Genomic DNA, 23782 nt, shown 5'->3' with positions numbered 1-23782 from the left:
ACTGAAATATTAATAAAACGTTTCCTTATAATCGAGTATTTGCAATAGATTCTTGTAAGACCTCATTTGTGCGGTGATAGGAAGAAGATGGCTGAAAGCACTACACAATGCGTCGATGGAAGAGGCTTGAGTATTGTATCCTTCACACTTCTACAATGCAGCTCTCGGATCTTCTGGTGCGTTTTAGATCAACGGTTTCTGCTTCAAAAAAAAAAAGGAAAAATCAAAAGGTTACTTATTTATCAAGGCTTCACCCCTGAGGATGTCTTTCCGCATGTTACAGTCTCTTTGCAGTTGAATTCCATATGCAGTCTTCTTTTTCACACTTCACTCCGCATCCCAAGCCCTTTCCACCTGGTGCTATCACCGCTAGCCATTAGCTCCGGCTCTTCCTTTCATCTCTGCCGTGGCAGACGTTTCTATTTTTCCACCCGGCGCAATCAATTGTGTGGGCGTCACCGGTGGTACTGTAATGACGATTGCACCATTAAGGATGACAGCTTAGAAAGGAAGTAAGGCAATGGTGATCCCTCCCAGAGGCCGGCACTGCACAGTTGTAGCGTTCGCATCACAAGGTCACCCTATCTCACCGCGGGTTCCTCTGCACTGGTTCTGTGCGTTGCACAAGGATTGGGGCGGGAAGGCGCGGGGAGAGGCGGTGAGGGGGGGGCTACTTGGATTTTTTTGGTAAGAAAAACCACAATGGAAACCAGGAAAGGATATGTTGATGTTTCTGGAAGGAGGTCAACTTGGCACTATGGCTGGCCAAAGAGAGTATCTAATTTGTCAGAAGCAGTTGGGAAAAGCCCTGTCCAAGAACCACAGGACAAGATGATCCATCGGAGTTGCCTGAGCCCCAGTGGTCTGGCCCCTTGTCCTCCCGGGAAAGGGGAGGAGGAGAGGAGGAGGTGGAAGTGCTGCCAGGGACAGGGACGGTCCCGGAGAGTCGCTCGGCGGCGGCGGCGGCAGCAGCTCTGCTCTTCTGGCCAGGACAGGCAACGCTCGCCCGCGGATTGCCCCTCTCTAGGCAAGAGGTGCTAAAGAGCGCAGCTCGGACACCTGAGTCGGATTTCTATGAGGAAATCGAGGTGAGCTGCACCCCCGGACTGCGCCACGGGAAACGCCGAGTACCAGCCCAGCAAAGGTACCCACCACTTCCCATTGCTCCCCCTTCCCTTCCCCGGGCTCGGGCGCCGGCCAAGCTGGGTAACTAGTGTCCTTGAGCGTGATGAAATCTCTGTCAGGCTTCCGTTTGTTTTAGTGCCCGGCCGGCCAGGAATAGGGTTGTTTTGTACCCGACTTCGTTTCCTTTTTATGCATTTGTACTGCATGAAACCTGGGGGGGGGGGGGGGGGGAGTTTGCAGATGTGGCTGTTACACACCCGGAGGCGCATATGGCTCTGAAGAGTCCTGATGACTGAACAGAGTGGGTGAAATCGCGTCCTCATTTAAATCGCGTCCTCATATCTTGCCTTTGCAAGTTTTCCTGCAGCAAGACTGTATTCTAATTCACACCCCGTCTGCGAGCCTTTTCCTCCATAGTGCATGCACTAGGAACCTCCCTCCCCTCCCCCCGTTTTGTGTGCGTTTTTCAAGGGTTGAGAGCAACCTTCCCTAGGCTTTGCAAGATCAAACGGTTTGTGTAAGTGCGGGCAGAGAGCAGGGTGAAATGTGTTTGGATGAGCACGGAAGCAGCCATAAAGACCGTAAAATCGCTGCAGACTCCTGGCTGCCAAAGCTGCAGCAGTAGGTGCCTGTTTGCACGTTGGTTAAAGGTCCAAATTACCTTGTCACTTCCATGTCTCGGTGGCGCCAGCTCGGAAATGGTCCCAATGATTTAATTGCCTTTGGTCTCAGGCACAATGAGAACTGGCTGCATTTGAAAGCAAACGCAGCGTCCGGGCCTTTTTCTTCTGTCACCCCACCCTCTCACCCCTCCTTCCACCCCACTCGAAAAACAAATCAGCTCCTTTTCTGTCCCTAGAAGTTGGGAGACTGGGCACAGAACAAGGTCATTTCCTCTCGAATTTGCCCAGGAGCTTTATTTAAACTTAACATGCGGGGATATTGACTCTGAGGGAAGAATCCCCCAAATCTCCATCCTCACCTCTGGTAAGGAAGGAGCTCTCTGCCTGCTGCCATGTCTCTGTCCAGGCCATTTGTCATTGGTTTGCTGCTGGGGATGCTGGCTATGGCTATTGCACTGCATGGTGCAGAAGACTGGGGTGGGAAAACGGACCACGCACACACCACAAAAAGAAAACACGCAACTGGAGGGGGGGGCATAGCCTGATATTTAAACTGGGTGCTGAGGAGCTCAGCTCCTACCACACACAATGCGGAAAGGGAGCGTCGCAACCAGTAGGAGCCCCTGGTAGGATCCGAGGAGGGGACTGGGGAGATCACACTCCCTTACTTCCAGAAAGTAAACACCAAGGAAATGCCCCCACTCCCTACGCTCTGTGTGCCCCGGCAGCTGGGGGTCAGTGCCCTGAGCGTCCGCAGGGCTGCGCCTGTGAACAGAGGATGCTGCGGATACTGTCCTGTGTTGGAGGGAGGAGGAAGGGGGGGACAGCAGCGGGAGCAGGGGATCGATGGGGAGGCGGGCGGGGGCGATCCCCCGGTCTGTGTATCACGCGTGTGTCTCTGCTCTCGGCTCCTCCACTGTGCAGGGCAGTGCTCGGAGGCTTTGGCCGGTGGCAGCCCCAGCAGCGGGGGGGAGCCCCCCAAGGGCAACGGAGGCAGCGGCGGCTCCCAGGGTTCACTGGCCTGCAACGCCAGCGATCAGATGCGCCGCTACCGCACCGCCTTCACCCGCGAGCAGATAGCCCGGCTGGAGAAGGAATTCTACCGGGAGAATTACGTGTCCAGGCCCAGAAGATGTGAACTGGCAGCTGCTTTAAATCTGCCAGAAACCACCATTCAAGGTACACACCGCTTGGACATGTTTTTCAATTAGCACGATGTAAATCTACAACGGCCAGGCTTCCTTGCAAAACGCTGGGAAGCGCTTTCAGAACAAACATTTCCCGGCTGCGCCCTGCTACTTTCTGCACAAAAGCAGCGATAGGTAGCTTTTAATAAACGTTACCAGCCACCAGTACGAGCGAGGCCTCTGACAGCCCAGCCTCTAAGTGTTTTTAATCTTCCTTTCACCTGATTTTAAGAATTCGTTACCTTTAAACTCTGGGAAATGTTAAATAATAAGCATTTAACAGAAACGTTTCAACCTTTTGAAATAAAACACAAACTGAACAGCAAATGCCCCAGGTGGAGTTCACAAGATGCTGCGAAGGATGCAGTGCTTCTAGGCAGTAGGTACACTTGTTCGGAGTGTGTGTAAATATACAGCAAGTACAGTAGGAGAGCAATTCTGAACTAAGAAAGAAAAAAGTGCCTACAAAAAGGCCACCACTTGGGATCTCCCTCTAGATTTATAGCAACTTTTACGTGGGACAAATTGTAGTTTTGACTCTATGACAGCACATTATATGAACGATATATTTTTATTTTGCCAGTTCAACCTATATAGTTAAAATAGTGGGTTAGCGCTCGTTCGCCAGCAAACCAACCTTCGCACACAATATTTTCACTGTGGAAAATGAATGTACCATTCAGGACTTTGGTGTGTGTGCCTCGCAGTCTGAAGCGAGGACAGACGGAGCTAACAGTTGTGTCCAAAATACATCTTCTGGCATGGCCTGTCTGTCTGCCCGACCCTGGTGCAGGTTTTAAGAGCCTTCTCTCTCTCCTCTGTGTCTCCCAGGTCTGGTTCCAGAACCGCAGGATGAAGGACAAGAGGCAGCGTTTGGCCATGACCTGGCCTCACCCAGCAGATCCTGCTTTTTACACGTACATGATGAGTCATGCAGCGGCAACTGGCAATCTTCCCTACCCCTTCCCATCTCACCTGCCCCTTCCTTACTACTCCCACATGGGCATTGGAGCCACCTCGGCCTCTGCTGCCACCCCTTTCAGTAACCCCTCTGAGACCACTGGACACCTTTAGGGTCCTCTCTCATCCTTACCCTAGACCAGAAACTGCTCTGTGCATTCAGGACATCCTTCTCTTTTACCCTGCCCCAACTCATGGACTCTGTAGTGCTGGAGGCAGCCCTTGCTCATCGCTTGGCTTGCCATAGCAGCCAGTCCAATGGACTGGCACAGAGACCTTCAGGATCAGACTTTACCTGTTCAGCCACAACCAGGACTGACTCTTTTCTCACTTTCACACCCTCGGTGCTGAGCAAAGCAACCTCAGTATCCATGGACCAGCGGGAAGAAGTACCTTTAACAAGATAAAGCTTCATCTCAGGTTTATAAATAATATGCCCCTTTCATGGGCTCACATACGGTTAAAGTACTTACATCCAACGTTTATTTAATCGTGTTCTCTCCCATAAGTGGACACCTATGGGGGAAAAAAGACTAAAATAGCTCAGTCTTTGAAGGATTTACATTCCAAGATAAAACAGGAAAGAAGAAGGGGGGGAAAAACCACTAGTGATGTATGCGCATAAGGAGGAATTTAGGCTTCTGCACTATGAAGGCAAAAACTGATATACACTACTTTCTACAATATACCATAGAAATGAGCTAGGACTTTATTTTCTATGGCCAGATAACCTATCGAGGGGCAGAACTTCTCCAAACCACAGCAAAATATTTATGCCCAATTATACATGACTGAAAAGTATAATCTGAAATACTTGAAAGAAAAATTGCTGATAATAAAATGTCTTGTGTGCATAATACAAAGTAAAGATTTATGCTTTACCAGATTGTTCAACAACTAACTAAAAGGGTTTCTAGATAGCAACTCAACAGTATTATCCAGTTATTTCTAGAAACAAGAAAAATGTTTTTGCCATAAAGAACAGTGGACATACTGTATATTACTTTCCAGTTTTAATTGCATTCTTTACCTCTCTCCCTGTCTCAGTAATATAAACCCATCGTTTTTTAGCAGAAATCCAATATTTCGTCTCCTCCTTCCTCCCAACTTTTATTTTTAAGAGACAGACTGAAACTGGCAGAAAAAAAAAAGATCCTGTCAGTTTGTGGGTCAGAGCTATTTGTCCTTTAACTAACAATGTCCTATTATCAGTTGCTGAAATGTGCACAAGCTGACGAAATTAGCAAGTGATGTATATGTAAGGAGGCTTTTTGAATGTCGAATGTATAATATTCTCTGAACAGAGACCCTGTGCCAAACGTTAACAAGCCGCCAAGGGAAGAGATTAGGTGACAGGGAGCTGAACTCCTTCAGACAATCACTAGTCTGCAAATTAGAGCAAAGGCGATTTTCCTTCCTTTGTATTTCACCTTCAGGTCTCCCATTGGCTTATTCCTTTTCTATTCCTTTGCTGCATTTGAGTTTTAGATTCGAGTGCTGTCTTTTTTTGTTAGTTTCCCCTCGTCCCCTCTCCTTCCCCAACCTCTGCATTTGTATGTGACTTTCACACCATTTGTGTGTAAAGTCTTTCCTCCTCCTTGAGATTAATTTATTTCTTCTTCCCTCTGCTTCTTGTATGTTACAGTGGAAGATAGTATTCGTGGTTTTGCTTGGATTTTTGTCTGAGTGGGGTGCAGCTGTCAGCCTGAAATTCTAAAAACACAAATATTGGACTGGGCTAATAGTTTCTTTCAAGACAGAAATTGTGTAACGAATTCTCTTTTTAAATAGCCCAAAGAATTCACTGTTACCATATGTTACCATGTCGCAATAAAGAGCTAGACAAATTTTAATCCTGTATCACAAATATTTTTATTGTGTTTGTTTAAAAAAAAACCCTTAAGATTACTGCTTACTACCGTTTATTTTTCTTGCAGTTCCTTATAGTTACACTTCAACAGTCAGGAATATAAATGGTGCACTGAAACAAAGACATTTTGACACCTCTGTTATCTACTGTGTGTTAAATTGCTGAGGAACTTCTGTATACTTTATTGTCACATTTAACTTTTTGTCCGCGGGACAATGGGGCGAATGACATATTTCTGTCGTGACTGCTCAAGAGGAAGAAAGATACAAATACCTCTCAAACTATTTCTCATTTTAATAAAACCTGCTTATCCGAAAAACTGATCCAAAGGGGGGAGGGATTCTCCACGTTCATCAATAAGGACCAACCCCTTCCATCAATTTTAAAGCAGAAATCTCCTTCCTTTATTAAAACTGATGGGCCTTTCATGTACGCCAAAGTATTATTAGAATGGTATTTCCTTCTATGAATAATAGGACGATTGCGATGTCAGATAGTGGCAAAGAAGTGTACTAAAAGCCCCAAATCAAATCTAGGCATTAAGATTTAAAAGTTTGGGGCGGGGGCTGATTTACCTGCCTCTCTTAACATGCATCTCATTCACTAAAAGAATCAGTGCAGTGAAATATGAACGAATGAATAACAGCACAGTATAGCAACCAGAATATATGAACTTTGGGCAGATGGGATAAAGGGACCGAACACTGAAGAGGACCTCTTTCAACTGCCCACAGCTAGCTAGGATCCTTCAGACTTCCTGGTGGCAAATCATTCATTGACTTCAATGGGATATTCGCTTGCACAAGGATTTCGTTGTAATCTCGCATGCCCCAGGATGGAAGCAGGCTGTGGCGTTCATTCGGGCATATTGGCTCCTCTTGGGAACACAGCCGTATTAATATGATATCTCTCTCTCTGTCTTTATATATATACACACACACCACACACCACATCTCTGCACTTATTTAGCCAATCCCATGTGTATGTGAAGCGGTGGATAGGTATAAGTCCGGGAGCCCGGGATGGGGCATTGCGGGGCTGTGCATTTCTTCCCCAGCAATTTACATGAAATGGGCTCTCTCTCACACACACACAAGTCTAAGCCATAAGTCACTCTACAGCTCTCACGCAGGGAGTTATTGTCTTCCCAGTGGGATTTCTTGGAGGATCCTACTGCAAAGATGATTGTGAATCTCTCTGTTGCTCGGTCATAGGGCAGAGATTGCCTGCGACAGGTAAATAGGCTGCGGGTCGCGGTAATACCAGGCGTATTTTCAGTTAATAGGGAGGGAAAATGAGGTGTCTGGAGCGATATTGGAAAGTACAAGATCAATGATCCGTCCTCGTGTCCAATCAGCAGCCTTTAATTGACTGTATTTGCTAGGTAATTGAGCCACTTCTGCTTCGAAATTGAAGTTGAAGACATAACAATACCATCTTGCTGGGGGAATTACTCATTACTTCATAATGAAATTTTCCTTTTGCTATGTTGGGTGATTTCTTTTAAACACGTTCTAAAGCCAATCCCGACGGCAGTTTGGGAACAGCTTCTAAAAACCGAGGGGGGCGGAAAAGGGGAAAGAGGAGAAGTCATTGAAGACAAAGTATATAGCTCCACTACGGGCCTATTTCAATCAAACGGAGTTTACCCATTGATTGAAATGGGCTTTAGATCAGGCCTCTATCCGAGGTAAGGTTTTCTGGGTATGCTGAGAAAAGACCAGGGGAAATGGGTAACAGACCAGGTACCTGGCCTGCGAAGGTCTAGCCAGACAAATAATGCTGCCCTCCTGTTAACAGCTTACCCAGGAGAGATCGTTCTGAACCTTTGAAAACCCGTGTTTTGCATATTCTGCATGGGAAAAAGCTGCAGCAAACGGTGTGTGCATCGTCCCACTTGTCAGTAGCAAGCTAGGGTTGTCGTCGGGTACCTCATGTGCCACACAGAAGGTTCCAGTTTCCATCCAGCCAAATTCAGCTCCAACAGGCAGTCCCCGGGTTGTTAGGGTTTGATTGATTGCCTTATTAAAGCGTGTTCTTGTAAGTGTGACCAAACTGATTGCATTGCATATGTTTGGAATAATGCTCATTTTAAACAACTGAATAAAAGAAGATGAACTCTAGAGAGCGGGTTAAGGCTAAATGATCCCAGCGAGCAGTTTTGTAACTCGTGCATTAAATTGCTCCGTTACTATCAACTCACTCAGCCCTTTTCATCTGCACTCTGGCCATCTTTGTTTTGCTTTATGTGTCACCCTCTGCACCATTAGCCAGATAACATCGAAACTGGCTCTTACCTTCCCGGCTAAGGCTATACGTTTTTATTAAGGTTACATGATTAAACTGGATCGGATCTGCTTTCCCCAGCAGTATTCCCGGCTCCAGTGTTTAGATCATTAAGAAATAGTCTCTTCATATTTCATGCTTTCTGCTAGATGGTTAGCTCCCTTTCCAGCACCTGCAGAAAGACACGTGGGCCCATTAGCTCTTTCCTTGTGTTTGTATATCTGAAGGATTCTTTTGTTTTCAATTATTCTCCTGCTCCGCTGGTTGCATTATTTCACTGCGGAGTTTAGCCACTGGAAACACCCGCCACCATATGTCAAGCCGAGACCCAATATCATGCCAGTCACAATAGTGTCATAATAGAGTTAAAATTATGTCAATATGAATTGGATTCTCTTTTCCAAAATGGCTTAATATGCTCTTAAGGTATCAGTTATTACCGCATGTAGAGGGAAATTTCCCCTCTCCATTTCTCCCCCTTCCCAAGTAATTCACGTATTGTCAACATAACTCAGCCTTTTGGCTAGTTCATTTTCAAACAAAATGCATTGTCATTCACTCTCAAGAATTAAATTAGATATATGCAGCCGTAGCAAATATACATAGTAAATGGATGGAGATGATAAATTCTTTAACTAGACCGTTAAAAAAACGTATAGAAAAACCCTTCAGATACAGCAAAATACAACACTATTACGTAAGATATATACAAGAATAAATCGCTTTTATCTGGGTGGTTTTTTTTAAATGACAGATGAGAGATTAGATGATGGCCATTTCAGGATCTTTAAACAGCCAAGCCAATCTTAAATACGAACATGTGCCATCTGATTCAATAGGCTTGTTTACTAGAAAATATCTCGGATTAGCTCCAGACACGTTGTGTCTATTTAACCCCTTAAAACAAATTCAACTGCATGACTGTTCCATAGCTGAACTTACACACACGTAGAATAGTTACACTAAACTTTTACAAGATAAGTGTTAAATAAACCAAACCTCAGACGTATATTTGGATCCACAAAACAAGTACACCAAATAGTTTGCACAACTGCTATCTCAGTCAAGAAGAATTTGTGATGTCAGAGACAGAGATTACCCCTTAAAAAATAACATGAAAGCATTAAGTAATTATTTAAAACAAGGCTGTTTAGAAAAATATTTGTATTTATTGCAGCTGCTCAATTGGCCTCGTTAAAGCTGGAGAGCATTTAAATTGTGTCATTTAAATCCAGCTTCGTTCCAGCAGGCTGAAGAGCCTGAATAGACCAATCACTCCATAATGATGATGAATGAGAAATTAATTCAGATACAAGCAAGACAATTTAGGCCTTCATCTGTTTAAATAGCCTTCCAAGATTATTCGCAATTGCAGGTCACAGATTTAATCAATTGTCCAATCTTGTGAAAGTCATATCCTTGCATCTTCATCGAGATTATTTATAGCGCAGTGAAGACTAGGGAAAGGAATACAACCGTTAACAAGAACAATTACTTATAGGGAAGCGTTTGCAAAATGAAAAACAAATGCCTTCCTGGGCAGTAAATGATCAAATGCTTTGCTGTATATCCTCCTCTGTATGAGAAAGGCAGCCTCTTGATTTAAAGAGAACGAAGCTGCAGTTATCATTTAAAAGAGGCAATTGGCAAAGTCGAGTATGGATCCTATCAGCTGTTACGTTCTTTATTGAAATAATGATCAATGGAAACTATTGCTTATTTACAGATTACACGGATTTCCAGAATGCAGGTTTGTCCTGGACATGGGACCAGCTGTGCTTTTTTCATGACAGCAATGTCAAAAATAAATAAATAAATAAACAAATACAACGCCTAACCAGTACCTACACCCTTACTCACCGCACGACGGTTAACCCTTTAATCAAGATCAGAGCATCATTGTGTCTCTTTTTGCACAGCAGTGGCAATATGTACTGGAAGACAGGGATGTCCAAAGGGGGGCGGGTTCAGGCGACTATGTCATGCACCTTGAACGTTTTTGAAGGGGACCCGCCGAACTTTGCAGAGAAGCAGCAAAGTAGCTTATTTGTTCCATCATGTGGAAAGATGAGCCACACTGGAGAAATAAAAGATATTTCCAATTGCTCCCCTCAGCTGGTATGTATCAGTGGCCCCCTCTAAAAGAATATTATGTTGCTCGTCTAAACAATTGCCTCTTCTTTCTGACTCTGGCCTGCTGGAGCTGGAAAACCCTTAGGTCGCAGTAAGCTATGGGTTAATTAAACGTGTTCGAAAGTTAACCCGAACATCTAGATAATCAAGAGAACTCCTGTATTTTGAAGGGTGGGGAGGGAAAGGAGGGGAGAAGGTAACTTCACTGGATTGGTTTTTGCTCCTGGGTTCCAGTGCAATATCGCCCCCGCCCCCCCCCCGCAATAACTGAGACTAGCTAACATCTGGTAAATATGTACTATGGGAAGCTTCACTGAGCGCTTTCCTGTGTTCTAAGCGCTAGTTTTGTTTTACTCCGATGCTTAAAGGTGAAAAGTGAACAAGTACCTGCTTCCCAGGTGTGGCTCAGTGTGGGGGCATTGTCAAAAAGCCTGAAGGAAATGCCTGATTAGACTGTGAGCTCTTACGAGACAGGGACTGGTCTTCTTACTTTTGTGTACAGCACCCATTGCCCTATGTACACTATCCATACACATAAACATAATGCCACTTATACCTCACCACTGTGAAGTCAGAGTCACTGAATATATGTAGCATAGCAGTTATCGCATTGGTTATATTAAGGAAATATTTTTTAATTTGTTTCTATTTCGTGACCGATTTACAAAACTTCTGTCCCACAAGTCTGGTCACCTCTATCTGAAATCTTCCAAGTGGGAACGTTTACTTCACAGATGAATATTACTCATTCAAAGCAGTTTGTAGGTTTTGCCTGTGCAAGGGGTATTTTTATATGCCGGGAGGAAACAGTTCCAAATCACAGTTCTGCGAGGAAACCAAGAATGTGTCAATGTTTTTGCTGTCACTAGAATTATTCAAAGTTTTACATTGGTAAAAATCGTTGTACACATGATTTAAGAAGTGCGGAGAGGTGGTCACTTTCTGTCTTTCGGGTATTGTTTTGATCTAACTGTAACTGGAGCTAAACATTTCATTACACTGGACAGATCTCGACTATAAATATAGATTTGTCTTCTACGCTTGGCCAGTGAATGAGATTATTGTGAAGAAAATACCATAACAGGATCCAGACTAGCAGAGCCGCCTTCACGTTTCAGGCGCCTGTTTTACATGGAAATGTTGTGCAATATTTATATATAAAACAAAAGCCTAAACCAAAGGATTCCTGAAGCTCCAAGGAACCAATCTCAGGAGCGGACTTTGATGTATTGCTGTCCAATTAGTGCCTTTAATTGGTGTCCTCGGGGACAGGCGGACCTGGAGCTGGGACAGTGAGCGTTTCTACTGGCATATTCTGCACACTGGCAAGGTAAAAATAAATAAGTGAATCGTAACATGCAGCATTAATACTGCACTTAAACGGGAGCGAACAATTAAATCGCGGCGGTGGAAGCTTTGCATGCTAAGCCTACTGTTTATAGACCTCCGTGGAGCAGGGTTTGCACCTATGGACCTTGGGGCAAATGTAGAACTGTAGCTATTTCAGCATTTACACCAGACGTGCGATTTAACCCCGGCTTATTTCAGATTGAGTTGCGGATGATTCTTAATCAAAATGGAAGCTGCATTATATTTTAAACAATACCACATGTTCTTTCCAAACTGGCTAATAAAGACTGTTTGTTAGGAATAATTTTAGAGGCTAAATGATGTTGACAGGAGATTAAATATACTGGATAAAACACCTTATTTAAATTACAGGTATTGTACAGACAACATTACAATTGTCTGAATTTACCGGGACCCTGGAAAAACACCAATTTATTCCGAACAGAAAAAAATGTTCAGTCGAAAGAGACATCGATCGCTTCTCTCTATCAAACGTGTAAAATATGTTCCAGAGAACAACAGTCCTTCTAAAAACTTCTTGCTGAGCTTTCTTTGGAAGATCCCCAGAGGTGTGTGTGTTTTAGCTAAAAATGGGACTGATACTCTAATAAGGAAAAGCTGCCACTTTAAGATCAGCTGGCCGCATTTTTTTTCTGGGTAGCCCTAAAGTCTTTCAAGACTTACATCTGACAGCTAAAGAGAAACAAGATTTTTGCTTAATAGGAAATTAAAGCTGACAAACGGAAACAGATTTTGATCCCTCAATAGCGATTTGAATGTAAAAAATCTATCAGGAATGTAGCTGGTGCTCAATTATGTTTCTGGAGCTATATAAACAAGTACACACATTCGCCTATATACTTCTACGTAGCCACTGAACTTTAGCGAGAAAAGGCAAAGATCAATTATTGTAAGTTGAATTGTTTTAATTCTTCTTTGAATTCACTATTTCAACAGTAATGAATATTAATTTTACCCCGTTCTTATTGACTGCCCCCAAAGCCATTTGATGTTACATTAGGAATACTTCTTTAAAAAAAGGTAAAGATGCAGACATTGAATGTGTGGCGGGGGTATCTTGTAATGTGAACATCGGTGAGATGTCACAGACAGAAAGCGCTACTAAGGGTGTTTTTGAACCAATTTCCTTTCATTAATGGGCTAGATTTACATAAAGGTGAATATATTAATCTTCTCCTTTTAGAGAAGTGGCACCCAGTCTTTGTTAAATCAGCAGCTTTATCCGTTTGATTTCACTGTGTTACACTTTTATAACATTCAAAAGCTTTGTAGCTTGATTGGTTTCACCCAAGAAGGGAAAGGCCTCCCATGAGGAGTTTTGCCTGCACAGGGACTGCAAGTTCAGACCCAAGATGAATTACAAGTGGATAAAGCAAGTACTGATACTAGATCTGTACCAGTAACATGTAGTGTGGCACATCTACCATCTATGGACCAGTCTTGGGAATGGCACAGCATTATTCTAATTTACACAGTTCTATGAATTTCAAGGAAACAAGTTACTACTAATGTGGTGATATTGAGTCACATGATTCAAACTCACCGTCCAGTGACCTGATAGGAAATAAAATGTGGACCAAAAATAAGAGATTCTGTTTCATGTAAGGTTGTTACTAAACATTCAGCTAGAAAGAAATATGGAGGGCTGCTTGAAAAACTCAGTTATTAGACAATTCTAGAGCAATAAGACCCACCTCACTGAACGTTCTTATGTCCTTTAAAAGATATCCTTCCAGGCCAAAGAACAGAAATTATATCTGTGCTGCACTGGCAAGTGACTTACCCAATTAATTGAGGTGCCTTTTCTGTTTGTCTGTACCCAAATCATGCAATCAGCAAATTCCCAACTCAGTGAACTACACATTTCAGTGTGTATATAAACCAAAGTGGCCCAGGGCCTTGGGAAACTTGTCCTCAGCTCCGAGCAATGGGTGCAGTCCATTAGCATTTGTTCACAAGGTACAAGAGCAAGGAGAGCACATGCTCCCTTATAACTTCATTCGGTTTTGGCATTGAAACCTCACTATCAGAAAGACAGCGTATTATTTGGGTCAAAATGTCATGCTACAGCAAAGCATAACAGTAGTGCAGAGCCACTGGATCTTTACTAAAAGCAATGGATTTACACCAGTGATGAATTTAGCCCAATATGTGTTAATATAACTTAAGATCATGACCTCAAATCATCAAAGCAGGAAGACAATAACATCACTCATTACAATTCCTTAGCACTGAAATCAGTAGTGCTTGTTGAGGTCTATAACTGTAAGCAAAAGACTAAAGCACTGAGGTTCTAATGTACAAATTCTTTTTTGTTTGTAATTGTTTGTGTTCCAATAGCAGCTAGACATTGCAACCGGTCGGCCTCCCACTGTGCTCAGTGCTACCTGTACACAGCGGAAAAGACTGCCCCTGCCCCAAAGAGTTTACAATCCAAGCAGACTAGATGAAGAGGGGCAGAAAAGAAATATTACCATTTTATAGAAGAGTGGCTGAGACACAGAGACTAGGTGACTTGCGCATAATGAGACAGGAAAGCGGTGGAAGAGCCAGGCACTGCTCCCAGTGTTTCTGAGTCCCAGCCTTCACAAGCGTGCCCTGTCTCTTACGAGCACCAGCTTGCTTTTACCTTAGTATTTATGAAGGGTCAAAGGAATCACTTGAAAAGCTGTTTGAAAGTTACTGACACGTATCTGAAGTGGGCCACCTGCCTGCAGAAAGCCAGACCATAGGTGCTGGAACTAGAGGTGCCGAGGTGCTGCTGTACCGCCGGCTTGAAATGGTTTCCATTATATAAAGGGTTTACAGTTTGGTTCAATGGCTCACAGCACAGTATACAAATTGTTCCAGCACCCCTGAGCCAGACACACTTAAGGTAATAAATAAATAAATAATGATTAGAGTGTTGTGCAGCTATCCTGGCCACCCCTTCCTCCCCTAGCCCAGTGGCCTAACATACTGGTAGGGCAGCCTGCTGGGAGTGTGAACAGCAAAAGCTCCCTTCCAGTTGGGCAATGACAGACTTACATTCTGCAAAGGTGAAGGTGTCTGATTCCTGCTCGTTACAGAGCAGCAGGTTTGAACAGCAGTTCTACTCAGAAAAGCTGATCCCTGTGTGCATACAGAGTTGTATTCACTTACTGCAATACGAATAGGTGTTTCCTACTTTTCACGTTAGCCCTGCAAGCTCATGCAGCTATGGCAGAATGAACTGGGATTTTTTTGGCATGTGCCTGACCAGAACTGCGATGTTCCAATTATTAGAGTTTTGTGTAGCTAACCCAGCCACCTCTTCCTCCCACAGTGAGAGGCCTACCTTACTAGTCAGGCTGCCTGGTGGGAGTGCAGACAGAGGCAAATTGTGCCCTCAGTCACAATCCCATTGAAGACAATATATTAGCACTTGGGTCTAAAAGTGATAAGTGAATTAGAAATCAGATAGATAAGTTGAAGGTGGGGGTTGAACAGGTATAACTGAGGGTAGAATTTTGCCTACAACATCTTTATTACTGATGATTCTGTGAATAGCAGAATAGCTTAACTTTCAGATCATGGGTTAAGTTTTCAGGGAACATGGTTAAACTCCCAGAGACCTATTTGTAAACCAAATATATTTCATATGGAAATTAATGATATAATGAAACAAGGAGCCTCATCATGTCATTTTCATACAGTCACTTTTCAGAGTAGAAAGAATTTAAAATAGGGAGACCTAAAAGAGACTGGCTCATTTTTCCCTCAGCCTCCCATCTACCATGAAGCTTTTTTTAAGCTATGCAAACTACCCACACTTGCTCTGCACCCACCGCTTCATGGTGAGTAATGAACCTCTTCCAATCAGGCTGCCCAGATTGTCTCTGCTGTTGACATTAAGCCTACATATGTCCTCTACTCCAGTTGTTGCCAGCAGCCGGAACTCTTATGTAGCTCCAACAGCAATCACAGCTTCCCTGCCTCTTGCCCTCTTCAGCCTCTTCCACTAGTGGGTCCACGAGGGAAGATTCAGCTATAGCATATGGGAATGCTACTGCTGTTGTCACTGCCAGTTACCCTATGACGAAAGTGGCTGTCTGTGCTCTGAAAAACTGGAAGGAATACTGGGAGGAGATTCAACTATTTCCTGGCACGTGACTGAGAAGTTGATAGCCCTGTCACAGGGTAGGGGGGTCAGCAGCCTCTGATTCCAGTGTTTATTGTTATAGATTTCCTTTTATTTAAAAAAAAAGTCAAATGAAAATAAAATATATTCCCAAATATAAAAGCAAGCACAAACTAACCTGTCAGCAGTTACTACCTCTGAACTTTGATGGCTTCCTGACCACACAGCCACACCTTGTTCTCAAAACAGTTCTTTATGTGGTGGCTTGTTCAGCTATGGAAGTGGGACCGCCACCACTTGTTTGCTGCTCCTAGTGTTTTTCATTGTCAATGATTGGATGGGCATGTGTTTCCTCTGTCAGTGCATGGCAATGTCAGTAGCATTCTGATTGTCCTCAAGAAACAGAGTCAGTCTCCTCCTTGGTTAGATGTCTTCTAGTCCTCTTATTGGAATGATCTCCTGGACATGATTATGGCCTATAGCCTTGGTGCGGCTGCCATATTTTTACATTTACAGGTAACAACCACTTTCTGTTTGGAATCTAACATTCCCTCCCACTTGTAATAAAGGTAACTGTTTGGGATTCTTGTTGTAGTACTTCTGTTCAGGCTTCCTGCAATGTAGCTTTTATGTAACTACTTCTGGATTAATTGGCTCAATAACCTAGACAGATATTGGCATTAAGATTTTTATCCTTGTCCATGTGTCTCCTGACTTATGATTCCAGTAAAACTCCGGTAGTGTGTTGCGATATTCCAACAGTTTCAAACATGGATACCTTGAATCTGACAGCACTTATTAAAATCAAGTTATTTGCTATTTGTACTGACTTTTCTGCTAACCCATTTGACTGTGCCTAATAAGGGTTGGTGCGTAGTAGTTGGATTCATAACATATCAAAGAGATTGCTGAAATGAAACGTGGGCCTTTATTGGTTATTAATTCACCTGGAATCCCATGGCATGCAAACTGTGATTTCCAATTGCTACTCAGTTTGCTGTGAAAGAGCTTAATTTCAGATACATTTGAACAGTAAGTCCATGTGTGATGCTGGAAGACCAGGTGCCAGCTCATGCCAAGATCCCCAAGTCTCAACTTACCACTGACAGATACCTAGCTGGAATCAGTCTGCTTCACCTGTGTGTTAAGTATTGTTAAAATAGGTATTAGACTCATAAGAATGTGCTTAGTGTCAGGGGCGGCTCCAGGCCTCAGCACGCCAAGCACGTGCTTGGGGCGGCATGCCGCGGGGGGCACTCTGCCAGTCGCCGGGTGGGCGGCAGGCGGCTCCGGTGGACCTTCCACAGACATGCCTGCGGAGGGTCCGCTGATCCCACGGCTTCAGTGGAGCATCCGCAGGCACACCTGCGGGAGGTCCACCAGAGCCGCGGAACCAGCGGACCCTCCACAGGCATGTCTGTGGGAGGTCCATCGGAGCCGCGGGACCAGCAACCTGCAGAGCGCTCCCCCGTGGCGTGCTTGGGGCGGCGAAATGCCTAGAGCCGCCCCCGCTTAGTGTTTAGACTTTATTGAATACTTGTGAGTTGCTGCATGCACTAATTTCACTTATAATGTCTATGTGCCATATTGTAAGGTATTATATGAGTGGTTGTATTGTGAGCCTCTGTGACTCTTTAAATCACCAGACTTGAAAGAGACATTAATTAGTGTGAGGGTTGATCTCCAACAGAAAGTGTTACGCCCTTCCCAGAAGAAAAGAGTCAATGATACCAGACAGACTACTGTGGGATGTTGCAACTTGGAATTTCCCTGGGTGCTGCCAACAAGAGGACAAAAGACTTTTGTTGTTGGGCTCTCCTCCCCATGAAGATGAGTCATGAAAGTGGACTCCTCCCATCAGCTGAGTTTACAGCTCAAAGCATACGGCAGGAGCAGGATTAAAAAAAAACACCATGAAAAGGAACTTGGTCTCTCTTTGATGCTTGGACTTTCATAGGGGGGTAAAGATTTTTAGGCATAAGCAAGAGATCCCCAGCTGTTAAGCCTGGGTTAGCCTGAAAGGACATATAGAGCTTGTTGATTATAGAAGCTTCTATTACCTTTTGAAACTTAAGATTGTAAGTCATTTATGTATCTATGTTTACCCGCTTTAACCTTGTAAATAAATTTCTGATTTCCTTTTTCTATTTAAGAAATCTTTATATAGTTTATTATAGGATTGGGTACAAGCATTGCCTTTGGTAGGAGATCCAAGGTGAAATTGAGCTGGGGTGAGTGACTGGTCCTTTGGGACTGGGAGTAACCTGACTGCTGTGATTCTTGGTGTAAGGGACCATCTACCACAAAGCTATGCTCACCTGGGTAGCAAGATAGATTGGAGTACCCAAAGACGGTGTCTGTGACTGCATGGTAAAGCAGTTATAATGACTGAGAAGTTTCCACTTGATAATTGGTTGATGAGAGTGAAGTATAGAACTCACAACCAATTTGGGCTTTGTGCCCTGGTTCCTAACTGTCTGCATGCTCCTGAGTCACTGCAGGTAGCATTACACCAGGAATATGAGGTAATATTTCCCAAGAAATTCAAATTGATATGTGTCAACCTCAAGCAAAGAGCAACCAGGAATCTCATGTGATTTCAGTGGTTCTTTTGTGGTCTGCTAGCCACACATGCCCTCTCCCTGGGCACTGTCAGGCCTGACTTTGCTTTGCAGGTTAACAATCAGTGCACCCCAGCCCCCAAGTCCCTTTGAAGCTGTGACATTGTATGATTAAAATATGACCACGTAGATCATTGTTGCTAGCACTGTTATATAATTGCAACAAATCTTATACAAAGTATGTCATGTAAGATGTCAATGGAAAATATATGCTTTGCTGAATATGATTATCCTATTCATATGTATGTATCATTTTGTATCTGAAGTTATGAATATTGACTGACCAGTATTTCAAGCTGTGTTTGCTCCTATGGTAACACCCACAAGGTAGTTAGTTTACATCCAGTCTGGGCAGCACATTGTGAATGGACCATTCAAGTTGATGGCCGTTTGATGAACACAACAGGCCATGGAAGAAGCTTATCCCCACTTGATGGGCTTTCCTGTGGACATTTTAGCCAGAATATGGATAATGGACCCTGCTATGACTCATCAAAGCATGCAAGGGCATATGACTAGATCATGTGACCATAACTTCATCTTGTGCCTGTATTTTTCCACTGACTGTATTGAGCGCTGACCCACCACATGGCAGAAACTATAAAAGGCCTGGGAAGCATCTCTATTTTGCCTCTTTTCTTATCTGATCTCTTGACTACTGGAACAGCATTACAACCAATGGATTGAGGACCTTCCAGTCTTTTGGATGTTACCAGAGACATTGTAAAACAGCAGTTTATTCCATCACTGCTACAAACCTGATTCAAGAACTTTGTAATGATTGCATGTATTTGATTCCTTTGACCATTTTAACTCTCACCTCTTTCTTTTCTCTTATAAATAAACCTTTAGAGATTAGATACTAAAGGATTGGCAACATTGTGATTATTGGGTAAGATATGAGTTATATATTGACCTGGGTATGTGGCTGGTCCTTTGGGATCAGAAGAACCCTTTAGTTGATTAAATTGGTTTTAAATAACCACTCATCATGAAGTCTATTGTCTGGGTGGTGAAACAAGGGCTGGGATACCTAAGGAGACTGCATGTCTGACTTCTTGTTAGCCAGTATGGGGAGACAGAAGTTTATTTTTGTTACTGGTTTGGTATATCTTATGGAAGAATAACCACAAATTTGGGGGTGAGTCTGCCCTATTTCTCAGCAGTTTGTCTTGTATATGGCATCCTCAGCTGTGACCCACTGAGGCATAGTGACAGAAGCATTCCCCCTGTAACATCCAGCCCCTTCTCCTCTGAGCACTCAGAAATACCAGGTCTGCCGGCTTGCATGATCAGTTCCTTGCTTAATACAACAGCACTGGGATACATTTATAATGAAAGCAACAATATGTTTATTATCAAAGATTCAAGACAGAGTGAGTAAGGATAAGGAAGCAAAAGAGTCACATGTAGAACAAAATCATAACATGCTTTCTAGAGACTAAACTTAACAGGCTAACCATGTCTAAAAAAGTTTATCTCACCCCCCAAATATCTTCTGCAGCATTTTCATCCACGTCTGGTTGAGATCCTATTTTCATGACTGTAAACACACTGCCTATTTACTTCCTAGGTGCAGGGTGAGTAGGTACCTTCTCTATTCCCCAAAAATAGTCCAGCAAACCTTTGAAGAATATCTCAAGATAAGGTTCTTTTCCCTCTGCTAGGTGCTCTTCCTTGCTGACTTCATATCACTCTATTGAGTTTATAAGTAAATGTGCCACCACTGTGTTAGCTTACAATGCTCAATCTACATACCAACAGAGATACAGGCAAACAAACATCTTTTGTCTGACAGAAAACCTGTTTCTTCACCTCTGCTGTGATACAAAAGCTAAGAACATATTTTCAGTATATATACATAACTCCTTACAGAGTATCTATAAGGTGCCACAGGACTCTTTGCTGCTTTTACAGATCCAGACTAACACGGCTACCCCTTTGATACAAGTGTTGGCTTAAGCAAATAAAAAAGCTGTCAAAATTGGTACAGATGAGTGCTTTACCATGGGAGCAAAAAGAAAGTTACTCTCACAAGCCTGTGCTGGAATGTCCCAAAGGAAGAGGACATAACAAATAATTGTTCTACCCTAGTACAAAACTAGAAAGTGGTGTCATACCCTTTGGTAGCTAAAATGCATGTGTACAGAATAAAGCGATAAGGGTTACACCATGTTATTAAAAAAAAAAGTAAAAACCTAATTGGTTAAATTTAGTTTCAAATAACGTACACAATACCTTTTACTTGTAAACAGGTAGGATATAAAAATGGCTTTAGGGTGTAACTTTGGGAGTCCACTTTCCACATAAACAGACAAGAACAAGGAGTAATGGTCTCAAGTTGCAATGGGGGAGGTTTAGGTTGGAAATTAGGAAAAACTTTTTCACTACGAGGGTGGTGAAGCCCTGGAATGGGTTACCTAGGGAGGTGGTGGAAGCTCCTTCCTGAGAGGTTTTTAAGGTCAGGCTTGACAAAGCCCTGGCTGGGATGATTTAGTTGGGGATTGGTCCTGCTTTGAGTAGGGGGTCGGACTAGATGACCTCCTGAGGTCCCTTCCAACCCTGATATTCTATCTGTCCATACATTTCACAACAATATAAGCTATCAGTGTAATCCTAGCTTTCTTTTAAGATCTCACATGACATTCTATGGTGAACCAGCATGTACATACCAGAATGAAGACATTCTTGTAACCCCCTTGCCAGTCATCAATGAGAGGTTCATGGGTCACACATATGCAGCAATTTCATCTCTATAGTCACAAATGAAATATGATTGGTAAATATTTTTTCCACTAGCCATTCATCTAAAATAACTCTCAAGCTATTGTAAAATCAGCCACTTTGTGGTTCTCATTTTAGCTTGTCAAATATTGTTTCAGAAATAGGTAATTTCTGAGTCATATTTACTTCAAACTCCTTCTCTTATAGGAAGGAAATAATTGCCTTATTTGCTTTCATATTGATGGACACTCTTTAAAGCATGTTTGATATAAGAAGTTCCTTACCAGGCTTTCATTTCACAGTTAAAAAGTACTTCATAAATTCATAGTGTTTAAAACCAGAAGTGACCATTAGGTCAAATAGTCTGACCTTCTGTGCATCACAGGCAATTCAATTTCACCCAGTTATCCCTTTAATGAACCCAATAAATTGTTTTTGGCTAAAGCATATCTTCCATATAGGCATCCCAGTCTTGATCTGAAGATGGAGAATCCACCACTTGCCTTGGTAGTTTGTATCAATGGTTAATCACCCTCACTGTTCATTTGTTTTTTAAAAGGCTTTTTTCTAATTTGAATTTGTCTGGCTTCAGCTTCCAGACACTGGTTCGTGTTATGCCCATCTCTCCTACATTAGAGCACTATAGTACATCAAATTTTCTCCCTGTAAAGATTAGATTGAAAAGTTAAACAGAATTGAGCTATTTGTCTTTCACTCTAAGGCATTTTCTCCAGTCCTCAAATAATTTTTGTGGCTTTTTTCCTGTACTATCTCCAGTTTTTCAACATCCTTTCTAAAACCAGACACCAGGGCCGGCGCTTCCATTAGGCGACCCTAGGCAGTCGCCTAGGGTGCCAGGATTTGGGGGGCGGCATTTTGTGCGCTCCCCACGGGGCTCACAGGAGCTTCCAGTTCCGCTCCCGTCGCATCGCTGAAGAAGGACCTTCTGCCAACGTGCCGCGGAAAACAGCGGCAGGCAATCGAGCACCTCAATGACTGCTGCTGTCGCTTGCGGCATTTCGGCAGAGGGTCCTTCTTTGGTGGCGCGATGGGAGTGGAACCGGAAGCTCCCGCGCACCCCGTGGGGAGTGCACAAAATGCCGCCCCCCGAATTCTGCCTAGGGCGCCAGAAACCCTGGCGCCGCTCCTGCCAGACACCAGAATTGTATCTAGTAGTTGTCTCACCAATGATCTCCTACTCACTTCTCAGTTCCCTACTCCTATTTACTACTCTTTGGTTTTCCACAGCATCGCATTGGGAGCTCTTGTTGAATTGCTTGTCCGCTCTGATCCCTAAATCCTTTTCAGAGTCACTGCTTTCCAGGATAGATTTCCCCATTCTGTAGGTCTGGTGTGCAATCCTTATTTCTGGATGTCTAACTTTGCATTTGCCTATATTAATATGCTTCTTTTTTTTTTTAACAGGCCCAGTTTACCAAGTGATCCAGATCACTCCATATGACCGCCTGGTCATCATCACTATTTACTTTTTGCCAGTCTTTGTGTCATCTGAAAATTTCATCAGCAGTAATTTTATATTTACTTTCAGGTCACTGATGAAAATGTTGAATAGTGTCAGACCAGTACCGATCCCTGCAGAATCCTACTAGAATCACCTCCATTCTATGATCATTCCCCATTGACAACTATTTTTGAGATTGTCAGTTAGCCAGCTCTTAATCCATTTAATGTGTTTTTTATTGATATTGCATAGTTCTAATTTTTTAGTCAGACTATCATGCAGTAGCATGTCAAACACCTTACAAGATTCTAAGTATATTATATATGCACAGTTACTTTTATCAACCAAACTTGTAATTTCATCAAATAATGAAATCAGGTTTGTTTGGCAAGACCTATTTTCCATAAAACCATGTTGACTGGCATTGATTATATTCCTATTATTTATAAACCCAGGCTTGATGTCAGGCTAACTGGCCATATTCATCTGGGTCACTCAGCTTTCCCTTTTTGCACCCTGGCACAACATTCAGGTTTCAGAGTAGCAGCCGTATTAGTCTGTATCCGCAAAAAGAACAGGAGTACTTGTGGCACCTTAGAGACTAACAAATTTATTTGAGCATAAGCTTTTGTGGGCTACAGCCCATTTCATCAAGTGCATGGTAGGGCAACTTCCACCTTTTCATGTTCTCTATATGTATATATATATCTTCTTACTATATGTTCCATTCTAAGCATCTGATGAAGTGGGCTGTAGCCCATGAACGCTTATGCTCAAATAAATTTGTTTGTCTCTAAGGTGCCACAAGTACTCTTGTTCTTTTGGCACAACATTAAAATTTTTCCAGACTTCTGGAATTTCCCCAGAATTTCAAGTTTTATTACAAATTAACATAAATGGGCCAAAGATCTCCTTAGTCAACTCTTTAAGAACACATGGGTGCAAATTATCCAGGCTGCTAATTTAAACATATTTATTCTTAGTAGATGTTGTCTAATGTCCTCCTCAGTTACTGATAGACTGGAAAGTACTTCATCATTCTCAGGTGATATTAGTATATCATCCTTCATCTTTGCACATACAAAAAAACATGTTTATTGAACACTTCCATCTTTTCTACATCATTATTAACAATTTTACCATCTGCATCTAGTAATGGGCCTATATTATGGGATGATATACTTAAACTCCATATTGTCCTTAGCCCTGACAGCCATAGATTTTCCCCTGATGTTTTTAAATTATTATAAATTTTCCACTCTTCATAATTTTTAATTCATATTGATTGCTATTTCCCCTTTTCCCCATTTATTAAATGTTG

General features: G+C 42.9%; 1 pseudogene; it reads left to right on the top strand.

Annotated features, from left to right (window-relative positions):
* The window catches only part of LOC123376337, a 4631-nt pseudogene extending 329 nt beyond the window's left edge, over positions 1-4302 (top strand).
* Positions 4303-23782: the final 19480 nt, after the last annotated feature.

This window comes from Mauremys mutica, chromosome 8 (genome assembly GCF_020497125.1).
Source record: "Mauremys mutica isolate MM-2020 ecotype Southern chromosome 8, ASM2049712v1, whole genome shotgun sequence".
NCBI lineage: Eukaryota > Metazoa > Chordata > Testudines > Geoemydidae > Mauremys > Mauremys mutica.
This window is presented reverse-complemented; position numbering and strand designations above follow the sequence as displayed.